A 14586-nucleotide genomic window follows, 5' to 3' on the forward strand; every position below is an offset into this window, starting at 1 on the left:
TCCAGAAAATCACATTGTATGATTTTTAAGTAATTAATTTGCATTTTATTGCATGACATAAGTATTTGATACATCAGAAAAGCAGAACTAAATATTTGGTACAGAAACCTTTGTTTGCAATTACAGAGATCATAAGTTTCCTGTAGTTCTTGACCAGGTTTGCACACACTGCAGCAGGGATTTTGGCCCACTCCTCCATACAGACCTTCTCCACATCCTTCAGGTTTCGGGGCTGTCGCTGGGCAATACGGACTTTCAGCTCCCTCCAAAGATTTTCTATTGGGTTCAGGTCTGGAGACTGGCTAGGCCACTCCAGGACCTTGAAATGCTTCTTACGGAGCCACTCCTTAGTTGCCCTGGCTGTGTGTTTCGGGTCGTTGTCATGCTGGAAGACCCAGCCACGACCCATCTTCAATGCTCTTACTGAGGGAAGGAGGTTGTTGGCCATGATCTCGCGATACATGGCCCCATCCATCCTCCCCTCAATACGGTGCAGTCGTCCTGTCCCCTTTGCAGAAAAGCATCCCCAAAGAATGATGTTTCCACCTCCATTCTTCACGGTTGGGATATTGTTCTTGGGGTTGTACTCATCCTTCTTCTTCCTCCAAACACGGCAAGTGGAGTTTAAACCAAAAAGCTCTATTTTTGTCTCATCAGACCACATGACCTTCTCCCATTCCTCCTCTGTATCATCTAGGTGGTCATTGGCAAACTTCAGACGGGCTTGGACATGCGCAGGCTTGAGCAGGGGGACCTTGCGTGCGCTGCAGGACTTTAATCCATGACGGCGTAGTGTGTTACTAATGATTTTCTTTGAGACTGTGGTCCCAGCTCTCTTCAGGTCATTGACCAGGTCCTGCCGTGTAGTTCTGGGCTGATCCCTCACCTTCCTCATAATCATTGATGCCCCACGAGGTGAGATCTTGCATGGATCCCCAGACCGAAGGTGATTGACCGTTATCTTGAACTTCTTCCATTTTCTAATAATTGCGCCAACAGTTGTTGCCTTCTCACCAAGCTGCTTGCCTATTGTCCTGTAGCCCATCCCAGCCTTGTGCAGGTCTACAATTTATCCCTGATGTCCTTACACAGCTCTCTGGTCTTGGCCATTGTGGAGAGGTTGGAGTCTGTTTGATTGAGTGTGTGGACAGGTGTCTTTTATACAGGTAACGAGTTCAAACAGGTGCAGTTAATACAGGTAATGAGTGGAGAACAGGAGGGCTTCTTAAAGAAAAACTAACAGGTCTGTGAGAGCCGGAATTCTTACTGGTTGGTAGGTGATCAAATACTTATGTCATGCAATAAAATGCAAATGAATTACTTAAAAATCATACAATGTGATTTTCTGGATTTTGTTTTTATATTCCTTCTCTCACAGTTGAAGTGTACCTATGATAAAACATTACAGACCTCTACATGCTTTGTAAGTAGGAAAACCTACAAAATCAGCAGTGTATCAAATACTTGTTCTCCCCACTGTATATGACTTTGTGCCAATATTGCACTGTCACTAAGTATGATCATATTTATTTTACAGTTATAAAACATTAAAACATTTTATAGTAAGTCATTTATAATTTGATTGTTACTGTATTTAGAAAGTATTTCAGTCATTTCAAGCCCACTTTTGTTGAATAGAAAAAAAGTATATCATTTCATATTTTCATAATTTTCTACTATGTACTTGAGCTTGTGTCCTCAAACGTTAGTACACCTCAGCAATGTATAACTATTTTGACCAGAAAGGTGAGTTTCAGATTTTTGTAAAACTATTCAACAATACCAGTTATTTTTTATGAAAAATAATTATGTTTGAGTATGTCTATTCTGACATCTTTCAGATACCCTGACATTTTATAGACCAGGCACGAGAGTAGACTATCCTCCTGATACAAGACTAGCATCTCTAACAGTTATCACATTCATCTTAATACCCTCAGGCTTGTTATACATATGCTCTTTATCTAAGCGTTGGTGTCATATACACTACAGATAAATAATCAGGCCCTGGATTGGATGGTCCTGTGTGTCAGTTTGGCCCATGATTACAGCCCGCGCGCCCATTGTTTTATTCATTTTGGCCCTTGGTTTCGTAACTCATCCCTGGCCTCTTCGTTTGCCAATATTAATCTGTAGGTTGATTTCCATTTAACCTCTAATAATCATAAACAAAGAAGAAACCCATGGTCCATTCTGGTGGGTAGATTCTACTATCTGTTGGCCTTCTTGAATCAAAGGTGAAGAGAGAAATACCATCACTGGGGCATTTTCTTCTCCCATAACTCATGTTGCATGGTTCATCAGGGTTCTTCGGAAACTGTGCAGGAGTTGACCTTTTAGGAGAAGTGCTCTGATTGAAACATCCGGGTTTCAACTGGTCAAGCAAGGACCTTGATGTACAGGGGCTTTATACACTTGAACATCAGCTAAAATGGGACTCACACACACTCCTTGGATTACATGGGTGGTGGTTTTCTCTTCATACCGTTTCTGACAGCGACATGACAGCATTTCGTCCTAGCTGCGGGTATACATCCACAGGGTGACAGCAGGGGGATATAGAGAACTGCCAGGACTCATGGAGTCGGGATCCCTGTCTAGCCCTCCACTGAGACCTCTCCTCTCACATCGGTAGGGTCCGCCAAGATAAAGAACCGGCATTAAAGAAAGAGAGAACAAAAAGAGAGAGAAAAGAGGATTGACACCCATCATCTCAGATTGTTCTAAAATCGTTTCTGTAGTTAGAAACAGATAATATTAGCATTCCTGAATTATTATTTTGTTGAAATAAATTGAACTTTTGAGAAATTAAACAAATTGAATGCACCCAAATTGGCCATTTCAGTTGATAGGATTCATATAATATTCAGTAACTATAGTACACAATGTCCGATTCGGACCAAAGATGTGAGGAATCGAAATAAATGGGCAAAAGCCACCCATGGCTCCATATTGGAGAATTGTTTATTTAACCTATGTAATGTATTCTCAGTGAATTTGGTGATGTTTTCTGTTCCCTGTTCAGAAAATGTGTCATTGAAGTTGTTAGGCTTAGACTGCATTTGGAAAGTATTCAGAGCCTTTGACATTATAACAATGCCTCCTTGCAGCATGCCTGAGGCACGTTCACGCAGATGAGCAAGGCCCATGGTCATCTTTCTTTTGGTGTTTTTCAGAGTCAGTGTAAAGGCCTCTTTGGTGTCCTAAGTTTTCATAACTGTGACCTTAATTGCCTACCGTCTGTAAGCTGTTATTGTCTTAAGACCGTTCCACAGGTGCATGTTCATTAATTGTTTATGGTTAATTGAACAAGCATGGGAAACAGTGTTTTTTGTCCCTTTATATTGAAGATCTGGGAAGTTATTTCGATTTATAAGAATAATCTTTGAAAGAATGGGTCCTGAAAAAGGGACGTTTAGTTTTTTGCTGAGTTTATATGCTATCTAACCAACTACCCAACTGTCTGTTTGTAAATTGCGTTTTGATCTCGGAGCGTTCAGAGCGTACACTGGACGCTCTGGTCGAGGTGTAGGGTTGATCTGAGCGAGCTTTCTGACCTCAGAACGGCAGTCAAGCCCTCAAGCTAATTGGCTAACGTTGGCTAGCTTCCTAGCTACTTCCAGACACACATTAGTGAACACCTCACTCTGACCATTTTACTCACCCTAGCAGAGATGGTTAAGCTTTTTCCATGCTATCCAGAGTGTTGGTGACTGTAACTGTGCTCCTGGCAACAATTTAATTCTGCTTTTTTGCCGATGTTTACTGACACCCGCCATATTAAATGGTGTTGAGTGTTCATAAATTTGTCGGTTATTCGTAAATTCGTCACACTCAGATGAGAGTGCTCTGAAATTGGAGTAGATAGCCAGAGTGAATTTACGAACGCAACCAGTTGACTTGATTATTCACGTCATTCTTAGCTTATCTAATTGGTAGAGTCGTTGTGCGTTCTTAATGGAGATTGTTAATTAAGTCGTAAGATGTCTAGCTAGTAATTTGTTATGCTAGCAAGAGGTTGCATAGCAACAGCATCAACTTCCGTTAGACAGGCGAAGCGCTAGTACGCTCAACTTAAAGGATACCGTTCGTTTACAATATACTAAAATTAACTAATAGTATGTAGTATATACTCATTAAGTATGTAGTATACAGTATGTTAGTATGAGTATTCAAACACAGCTAAAGGGAGATTGGGGAGACAGAGAGAGAGAGAGAGAGAGGGGGAGGGAGATCGGCCTACCACCAGAGGATGTCCCCAAGCCCCTTTGGGAATGCGATTTAATCACAAACTTACTTTATGCTCATTTACTTGCATCTTCGAATGCAACATCGTGCCAGTAATTGATTGAATGGTAAAGGGATCCAAATTCGTCTAATATATTTTTTACTGTGAGATTTAAAGATCCAATGCAGCTGTTTTTATATCAATATCAAATCATTTCCGGGCAACAATTAAGTACCTTACTGTAATAGATTTCCATTAAAATGGGCAAAACTATTTCCTAAGCAAGAATTTGCTAGGACTGTCTGGGAGTGGTCTGAGTGGGGAGGGGAAAACTAAAAACTAGCTGTTATTGGCAGAGAGGTTTGGAACTCTCTTTGATATCAGTCTATTAACCAATTTATTTAAAACCTGCTGATTAGAAGGTCCTGTGTAGTTTGTATTTTCAACCAGCAACTGTCAGGAAATAACACTGATAAAAAAAATGTCACACTTTTACAGCGTTACTTTCATCGGCTGTTGTACAATATGACATAAAACATAGGTAAAACATAATGTTGACTGCACTGGGCGTTTAAATAATATATGTGGCATATAACTAATAGCTTAATATATTTTAATTGAATCAGTGCTCTGTGAGTGAGTAAACCTGCTGGCAACAGATCAAAAAATGAGAGCAAAGTGCAATGGCCAGTGGCATTTTGGCACTCTGCCAGAGTTAAGTGTTATTCCTCAATCACCTAAATCTGTTGACTAACATTGACTAGCACAGAGCCATGATAGGTTGTCTATCTTTATCTGACGATTTATGTAGAAGATGGGGAAAAAAATCCCGCTATGATATCATGTGTTTTTCCTTGAGTTCCTTGAGACCTGTCCTCCATCCAAGCCCTGCTCGCATGAATTAATGTAAATACTTATGAAGGATGATTCCATCTGCTTGGCATTTAATTACAGACCCAGGGTTAGCTGGTGATGGCTGACAAAAAAAAACTAAAACAGCAGGAGGATTACATGACATGCCCGTTGTGACATGAAGATGACCGCTCGGGAGAATGAAGATGACCGCTCGGGAGAAATGTGGCCCGAAAAAAGCCTTCCTTATTTAAATGTAGTACGTGTTTGACTGGAAAGAGGGGAGGCTGACGTTACGAGCCTGATGTGTGAAAACAGGAACTGTTTCAGTTTGCCTCTACTCTCATCGCCCAAAACAGGAAACGGGTCAATAACCCATCATTAGGTGAGCTTCACACTCGGCTGGCTGCAAATTGACTGCCTGAAGGTCCATTTGAGGGATTAAGGAAAAGGAGTAATGCCATTGCTGGGAGATGAGACAACGTTGCTCATCTTCTCTACCTACTGTTTTACACCACAGAGTGGGTGATTTCAGAATTGGGGGCTCGTTCCGTTAGGCCAAAGAGAGGCACAGTGACAGGGCATAATCCTGTCACCGGGGGCGATGAGGGGAAAGACGGCAGGGCATACATTTGCTTGGAACAACGTCCATAGAAAGACTTTCTCTCCAGTGAGCAGCAAAGAGGAACCCCCAAGTATAATATAAGACCGTAGAGCGCAGAAATTCACCTCACAAGGTCAAATATTCCCCAAAGTCTCCTTTGGAAATGTGAGCCGTAATCTGTCCCTTAAGTTGTTAGTGGGAATGTTCTTGAGTTGAAAATGCACTTTCTAGTGGACACTTCTTCCCACTGATATGAGGCCCTATTTTAGTGAAAAGAAAATATTTTACTAAATATCTGTGAATAAATATGTCCATAAGAATTAGACTTAGAGCTATCCTAAAACATCATTATATCACATGATATCTCTTCTTTTCTTTGAAAAGGGCCAGAAATAATACAAAATCATTCTTGTTGGGGATAAAAAAAAAAGAGGTTACTCAGCCTCTAAAGCAGGGATTGGCCACCCAAAAATGTGGAACTCATCATGAGGGGTTGCAGTGGCTCGCGGATCTACGTACCCACATCCACAAATGCAGTGCCCCTGCCAGGTCATGTGAAATCCACAGATTAGGGCCTAATGAATATTTTAAAAATGATTGATTTCCTTAAATGAACTGTAATACAGTAAAATCGTTGAAATTGTTGCATGTTGCATTTTTAGTTTTGTTCAGTATAATTATGCCATGGGGAGGAGAGAAATTAGTATGGGGGGGATACATAATGTTTGTGATCAGGCATGTTTGTGGTGTGGTACAGTACTCAGTGGCATGGTTCGGCAGTCTACGGTCTACAGTGTCAATCAATTTCAGTTGTCTCTTAGGCAACATAATGTTACCTTCCCTTCCATTCTCACTAGGACACCAGTGCAGTGCATCTCATTTGCTACAAGAATGTAGACAGACATTACATTTGGTATAACAGAGGGACATAATACTGCTCACAGTGGGCCATAAATGGAGGGACTGACATCCTATTTACACTGCAAATGCACATTGAAAAACAACAGGCTTATCCTGCACAAATAAACATTGAATCAAATGCACAACGCTGTTATCGGGAAGGGGAGAACTGGGTTGGTTTTCGCACTTTTTACAAATTTGTGTATTTCTCAGCACCAGTATATCTTACAAGACTAAGGTTTTGGGATGAAATAGGGACCATTTTTATCCTCATATCTTTTCCAACATTGGAGTGATAAGGCATTAAACACACTCTGTCCACTTGTGACAACCAGCCCGATCCCAGGGTTGGTTGTCACATATGGGATTGTGTATATAGCCAAGTAATCAATACTCATTGTGTATTTATTCCTCATGTTATCTTTCTATAATTTTTTCAATTTCTCTATGCATTATTGGGAAGGGCCCGTAAGTAAGCATGTCACTGTCAGTCTACGCCTGTTGTTTACCAAACATGTGACAAATCAAATTTGATTTGATTGTCACAGTGTTTGCCATTTTTTTCAGCAACAATTGAAAAAGTAAAGGCTTGAAAATAAAAAAATGTAAGCCTTAGTGAACAGTATTTTCTACATAATAAGTACTCACACTCAAAACCATGAAAAGGAATAACCCAAGGAGGCCGAGAAAATGGAGCCAAAAGAAATGGCAGTAGTTTTACGGGCGGCCAACTAATTGTGCTATTATTTGGTTTTTTTCGCGTTATTTGTAACTTATTTTCTACATAATGTTTTTGCAGCCATATCTTACGGCAAAAAAGAGCTTCTGGATATTGGGACAGCGATCACTGACCTCGGATTAGACTAATGTTTTTTTTTCAACAAGCATGAAGCACAAGACATTCTCCAAACATCATCATCCCCATTATTTGCAAGAGGAGGCGACGCAGGTATAGAGGACAAAGAGCCGGATGCCTGGTGAGGACCCGGAAAAGGTGAGTGAGAAAGCTGCCGTTACCGTCAATATTACTCGCCAACGTGCAATCATTGGACAATAAATTAGACGAGGTACGATCCCAAATATCCTACCAATGGGACATCAAAAACTGTAATATCCTATGTTTCACAGAATCGTGGCTGAATGACGACATGGATATTCAGCTAGCAGGATATACGCTGGACCGGCAGGACAGAACAGCACACTCCGTAAGACGAGGGGGGCGGTCTGGGCATATTTGTAAGCAACAGCTGGTGCACGAAATCTAAGGAAGTCTCTAGATTTTGCTCGCCTGAAATAGAGTATATTGTGATAAATTGAAGGCCACACTACTTGCCTAGAGAGTTTTTAGCTATACTTTTCGTGGCTGTTTATTTACCACCACAGACAGATGATGGCACTAAGACCGCATTCTGACAGCTGTATAAGGAAATAGGCAAACAGGAAACCACTCACCCAGAGGCGGCGCTCCTAGTGGCCGGAGACTTTAATGCAGGGAAAGTTAAATCAGTTCTACCAAATTTCCATCAACATGTTAAATGTGCAACCGGAGGGAAAAAAATTCTAGATCACCTGTACTCCACACACAGAGACGAATACAAAGCTCTCCCTCACCCTCCATTTTGTAAATCCGACCACAACTCTATCCTCCTGATTCCTGTTTACAAGCAAAAATGAAAGCAGGAAGCACCAGTGACTCGGCCTATAAAAAAGTGGTCAGATGAAGCAGATGCTAAACTATGGGACTGTTTTGCTACCACAGAGTGGAACATGTTCCGGGATTCTTCCGATGGCATTGAGGAGTACACCACATCAGTCACTGGCTTTATCAATAAGTGCAACGAGGACGTCGTCCCCACAGTGACTGTACGTACATACCCCAACCAGAAGCCATGGATTACAGGCAACATTCACACTGAGCTAAAGGGTAGAGCTGCCGCTTTCAAGGTGCGAGAAGCTTAGAAGAAATCCTGTTATGCCCTGCGACGAACCATCAAACAGGCAAAGCGTCAATACAGGGCTAAGATTGAATCATACTACACTGGCTCAGACGCTTGTCGGATGTGGCAGGGCTTGCAAACTATTACAGACTACAAAGGGAAGCACAGCCGCGAGCTGCCCAGTGACACTGCCCAGTAAATCACTTCTATGCTCGCTTCGAGGCAAGCAACACTGACACATGCATGAGAGCATCAGCTGTTCTGGACGACCGTGTGATCACGCTCTCCCTAACCGACGTGAGTAAGACCTTTAAACAGGTCAACATACACAAGGCTACGGGGCCAGATGGATTACTAGGACGTGTGCTCCGGGCATGTGCTGACCTACTGGCAGGTGTCTTCACTGACATTTTCAACATGTCTCGGATTGAGTCTGTAATACTAACATGTTTCAAGCAGAGCAAAATAGTCCCTATTCTCAAGAACACAAAGGCAAACTGCCTAAATGTCTTCAGACCCGTAGAACTCACTTCCGTAGCCATGAAGTGCTGTGAAAGGTTGGTAATGGCTCACATCAACACCATTATCCCAGAAACCCTAGACCCACTCCAATTTGCATACGGCCCAAACAGATCCACAAAGGATGCAATCTCTACAATCTCTTGCACTCCACACTGCCCTTTCCCACCTGGACAAAATGAACACCTATGTGAGAATGCTATTCATTGACTACAGTTCAGTGTTCAACACCATAGTACCCTCAAAGCTCATCACTAAGCTAACGATCCTGGGACTAAACACCTCCCTCTGCAACTGGATCCTGGACTTCCTGACAGGCTGCCCCCAGGTGGTGAGGATAGGTAGCAAACACATCTGACATGCTGATCCTCAACACTGTAGCTCCCCAGGGGTGCGTGCTCAGTCCCCTCCTGTACTCCCTGTTCACCCATGACTGCATGGCCAGGCACGACTCCAACACCATCATTAAGTTTGGAGACAACACAACAGTGGTAGGCCTGATCACCAACAACGACGAGACAGCCTATAGGGAGGAGGTCAGAGACCTGGCCGGGTGGTGCCAGAATAACAACCTATCCCTCAACGTAACCAAGACTAGGGAGATGATTGTGGACTACAGGAAAAGGAGGACCCAGCACGCCCCCATTCTCATCGATGGGGCTGTAGTGGAGCAGTTTGAGAGCTTCAAGTTTCTTGGTGTCCACATCAACAACAAACTTGAATGGTCCAAAAACACCAAGACAGTCGTGAAGAGGGCACGACAAAGCCTATTTCCCCTCAGGAAACTAAAAAGATTTGGCATGGGTCCTGAGATCCTCAAAAGGTTCTACAGCTGCAACATCGAGAGCACTGGTTGCATCACTGCCTGGTACGGTAATTGCTCAGCCTCTGCCCACAAGGCTCTATAAAGGGTAGTGCGTACAGCCCAGTACATCACTGGGTCTAAGCTGCCTGCCATCCAGGACCTCTACACCTGGCTGTGTCAGAGGAAGGCCCTAAAAATGGTCAAAGACCCCAGCCACCCCAGTCATTGACTGTTCTCTCTACTACCGCATGGCAAGCCGTACCAGAGTGTGAAGTCTAGGACCTAAAGGATCTCAACAGTTTTTACCCCACAAGCCATAAGACTCCTGAACAGGTAATCAAATGGCTACCCGGGCTATCTGCATTGTGTCACATCCACCACCCGCCAACCCCTTTTTTACACTACTGCTACTCTATGTTCATCATATATGCATAGTCACTTTAACCATATCTACATGTACATACTACCTCAATCAGCCTGACTAACCGGTGTCTGTATGTAGCCTCGCTACTTTTATAGCCTCACTAATGTATATAGCCTGTCTTTTTACTGTTGTTTTTATTTCTTTACCTACCTATTGTTCACCTAATACCTTTGTTTGCACTATTGGTTAGGGCCTGTAAGTAAGCATTTCACTGAAAGGTCTACTATACCAGTTGTATTTGGCCCACGTGACAAATACACTTTGATTTGATGTACTTCATTTAATCCATGCTCAAAAGAATACTAAAAGTGAAAGTGCAATGTGCTATTAAGCAAAAACAAAAACGGTGCATACGTTTCGTCTTGTGCCTTCATCAGTGCTGTACAAACAAATTAGGAAGAGACGTACTTAAGGAGACGCACCTGCTGTGCGTAACAGGCACCACAGGTGCAAGCAGATAGTTGATTACCTTCTTTTAATTATATGTGACATTTGAATTGTCCATTTTTTTTATAGTCTTCTACATATTCCTTGTTAATATGCATTGACTCCCTATTCGCGAGTATCTAATCAACTATCTGCTTGCACCTGTTGCGCCTGTTATGCACAGCAGGCGTGTCTCAAGTATGTTTCTTCCTAATTTGTTTGAACAGCACTGATGAAGGCATAAGCAGAAACGTATGCTCCGTTTTTATTTTATACCACATTGCACTTTCACTTTTTATCAGGTTTCGGGTAAGACCCAAGTTTTTTTTTAAAGTTATTTTATTTCACCTTTATTTAACCAGGTAGGCTAGTTGAGAACTAGTTCCAATTTGCAACTGCGACCTGTCCAAGATAAAGCAAAGCAGTGGACAGACAACAACACAGAGTTACACATGGAGTAAACAATAAACAAGCCAATAACACAATAAAGAAGTCAATTACACAGTAGAAAAAAAGTCTATATACAGTGTGTGCAAAAGTCTATATACAGTGTGTGCAAAAGGCATGAGGAGGTAGGCAATAAATAGGACATGGGAGCAAATAATTACAATTTAGCAGATTAACACTGGAGTCATAAATGAGCAGATGATGTGCAAGTAGAGATACTGGTGTGCAAAAGAGCAGAAAAGTAAATCAAATAAAAACAGTATGGGGATAAGGTAGGTAGATTGGGTGGGCTATTTACAGATGGACTATGTACAGCTGCAGTGATTGGTTAGCTGCCCAGATAGTTTATGTTTAATAAAGTTGGTGAGGGAAATAAAAGTCTCCAACTTCAGCGATTTTTGCAATTCGTTCCAGTCACTGGCAGCAGAGAACTGGAAAGAAAGGCGGCCAAATGATGTGTTGGCTTTGGGGATGCTAAGTGAGATATACCTGCTGGAACGTGTGCTACGGGTGGGTGTTGTTATCGTGACCAGTGAACTGAGATAAGGTGGAGCTTTACCTATTTACCTTTACCTACGTACAGACTGTGTATACGTAACAATGTTTATTGCAACAACAGGGGGAGGCAAATGACAGGTCAAGGTAGGCAGTGGTCAATAATCCAGAGTAGTGGGGCCAAGGTACAGAACGGCAGGCAGGCCCAGGGTCAGGTCAGGCAGAGATCGGTAATCTAGAGTAATGGGGCCAAGGTACAGAAAGGCAGGCAGGCCCAGGGTCAGGTCAGGCAGAGATCGGTAATCTAGAGTAAGGGCAAAGGCACAGGACGACAGACAGACAGGCTCAGTGTCAGGACAGGATCAAAACCAGGATGATGAGAAAAGGAGAGACTGGGGAAAAGCAGCCTCTGAGATAAAATGCTGGTAGACTTGAACAAACAAGACCAACTGGCACAGACAGACAGAAAACATAGGCATAACTACCCAGGGGTTAAGTGGGGAAGATGTGCGACACCTGGAGGGAGGTGGAGACAAGCACAAGGACAGGTGAAAAAGATCAGGGCATGACACTTTTTGTATTCTTTTGCATCTCGACCTCCTTGGGTTACAATTTTCATGGTTTTAAGTGCGAGTACCTTTCAAATTCAACAGACACTACCGTTCAAAAGTTTGAGGTCACTTAGAAATGTCTGAATTAAACTCAACTGTACTCTACTTTGCTTTACTGTTTTAACGTGTTCAGGAAGTGAATAATTTAATAAATAAACAAGAAACATGAACAACACAGACATGAAACAGAAACAGAGACAATTACGCCTGGGGAAGGAACCAAAGGGAGTGACATATATAGGGCAGGTAATCAAGGAGGTGTTGGAGTCCAGGTGAGTGTCATTATGCGCTGATGCGCGTAACGATGGTGACAGGTGAGTGCCATAACGAGCAGCCTGGTGACCTAGAGGCCAGAGAGGAAGCACACGTGACAGTACCCCCTCCCTGACGCGCGGCCCCAGCCACAGGACACCAACCAAAATTACGATCCCGGGAAACAGGAGCAGACCGGTCACCTCTGCTAAGGCGCGGGAACCTGGCAATCCGGCTGAGGGGCGGGAGCATACGTAACAGTACCCCCTCCCCGGCGCAAGGCTCCGGCCGCAGGACTTCAACCACAGGGACGATCCCGGGGATCAGGAGCGAACCGGTCGCCTCAGCTGAGGCGCAGAAACCTGATGAACCGGCTGAGGCGTCCTCGGTTGCCTCATCAAGGCACGGGAACCTGTTCACCCAGCTGAGGCATGGGAGCATATCGAGCCAGCTGAGGCATGGCAGCTTATCGATCCCACTGAAGTATGGAAACCCATCGAGCCAGCTGAGGCAGGGGAACCCGTCGAATCCGCCGAGGCATGGGATTCCGATAAACCGGCTGAGGCCTCCCAGGTAGCTCCGGTTCAGACACCCGGACCCGACATCACCTCCAACACAAAAACAAAAAATGAAATACCCCTCTGATGCTTCCCTTTGGTGAGGCGTCATTCTATAACAATTATGACAGGTGTGCGCCATAACGAGCAGCCTGGTGACCCAGAGGCCGGAGAGGGAGCACACGTGACAACTGTACTGTGCTCTGCTACACTGAATTCAACTGTACTGCACTGCATTGTTCTGAACTGCACTGTCCTGTGCTCTGCTAATCTGTACTGTCCTGTCCAACTTGTGAAACAAAGACATCTTTTCAACTACTGGAAAAGAAGCCTTCTACTGTAGGCGTCTTTTCAACACCATTTAGCTTACTGGGTAGATTGTTACAATGGGGATGGTTGTCAGATTGTGACAATCTGGCCTGGACATTCTGTGTTTTCAGATGCTAAAATGATTGGTGTTGATAAAAACAGTTTATCTGCCTTCAAAACATATGTTTTATGGAAAAGAGATGTTGTATGTTTCTGGATGATGCATCATGCTGCCTTGTTGACAACATGACCGAGCAGTGCAGATTACTGATCAATTTGAGAAGGGCGCTCCTACCTCACCGGGTAGATTATAGACCGATGCCCCGGGGCTCAGTGTAATCGAATCCGCCCATTGTGACAACCCCCCCCCCCCCCCCCTAGATGCTAGTTACCACATGGCTTGACCTAGGAACTTAACAATAGGCTTGAAATGAAGCTCTTTTCACAAAAAGTAATTGTTTATGGATACTCTCATTATACAACTATTTAATAAAGAAATAAGCATATGAGTATTTACTTTCAACGATGACAAATGCAAATATTCTTCTCACCTCAATGTTTTGTGATCCTGACCTGAATTGACCACATGGCTGACCTCTTCCATAGAAGACACACATTTGTATCTTGAAATTATTAAACAGCCCCCCCAGATTTTGAGTAATAAGCACTGTGACAACCAAACCCGGTCTCCCCTAAACACTGTCATTGTGCCATCTTTCGTCTCGAAACACCTGTTGTGATATTTGTTCACCATCTCCCATTATTAGACAAATTGCCATTTGACAGACACTCAAAGTTATATTTAGAAACAAAATCTGTTTATGAGCCTAAGTCATCTGTTCTACATACGCCCAGCAGCCACGTAATGGAGTCTGAGCTGCCATAGAATCACTAAGCCAAACTATTCCTGCATTTTGTGAGGGGGGGAATAACCCTTCTATATGCAAAGAATAGAAAGCAGAAAGAAAAAATGGAGGGGGAAAAAGCTCAAATATTTCATTCAGGAGCAAATACCCAAAAGGATAGAAAAATAAAAATAATGTAAGTCAATACGGCTTTAATACTGCATCACATCCCAAGGGGGGAGCTCTCCTGATTTGCTGATGGTTTTATTATCTTGTTGAGGGCAAAACAAGGTGGGATGGCTAGCTACTGGGACTAATGGAATTCCAACACCAGGGCCTCATCTCTCAGGTTTTGATGGCTGGCTGACAGGCCAT

General features: G+C 43.2%; 1 protein-coding gene across 7 annotated transcripts in view; it reads right to left on the reverse strand.

Moving 5' to 3' along the window:
• The window catches only part of LOC110538899 (opioid-binding protein/cell adhesion molecule), a 564414-nt gene that overhangs the window by 234188 nt on the left and 315640 nt on the right, over nucleotides 1-14586 (reverse strand). The gene's annotated exons all lie outside the window — the stretch shown is intronic.

The sequence above is a fragment of the Oncorhynchus mykiss genome, chromosome 12, assembly GCF_057628025.1.
Source record: "Oncorhynchus mykiss isolate SJ-2025 chromosome 12, ASM5762802v1, whole genome shotgun sequence".
NCBI classification, from domain to species: domain Eukaryota; kingdom Metazoa; phylum Chordata; class Actinopteri; order Salmoniformes; family Salmonidae; genus Oncorhynchus; species Oncorhynchus mykiss.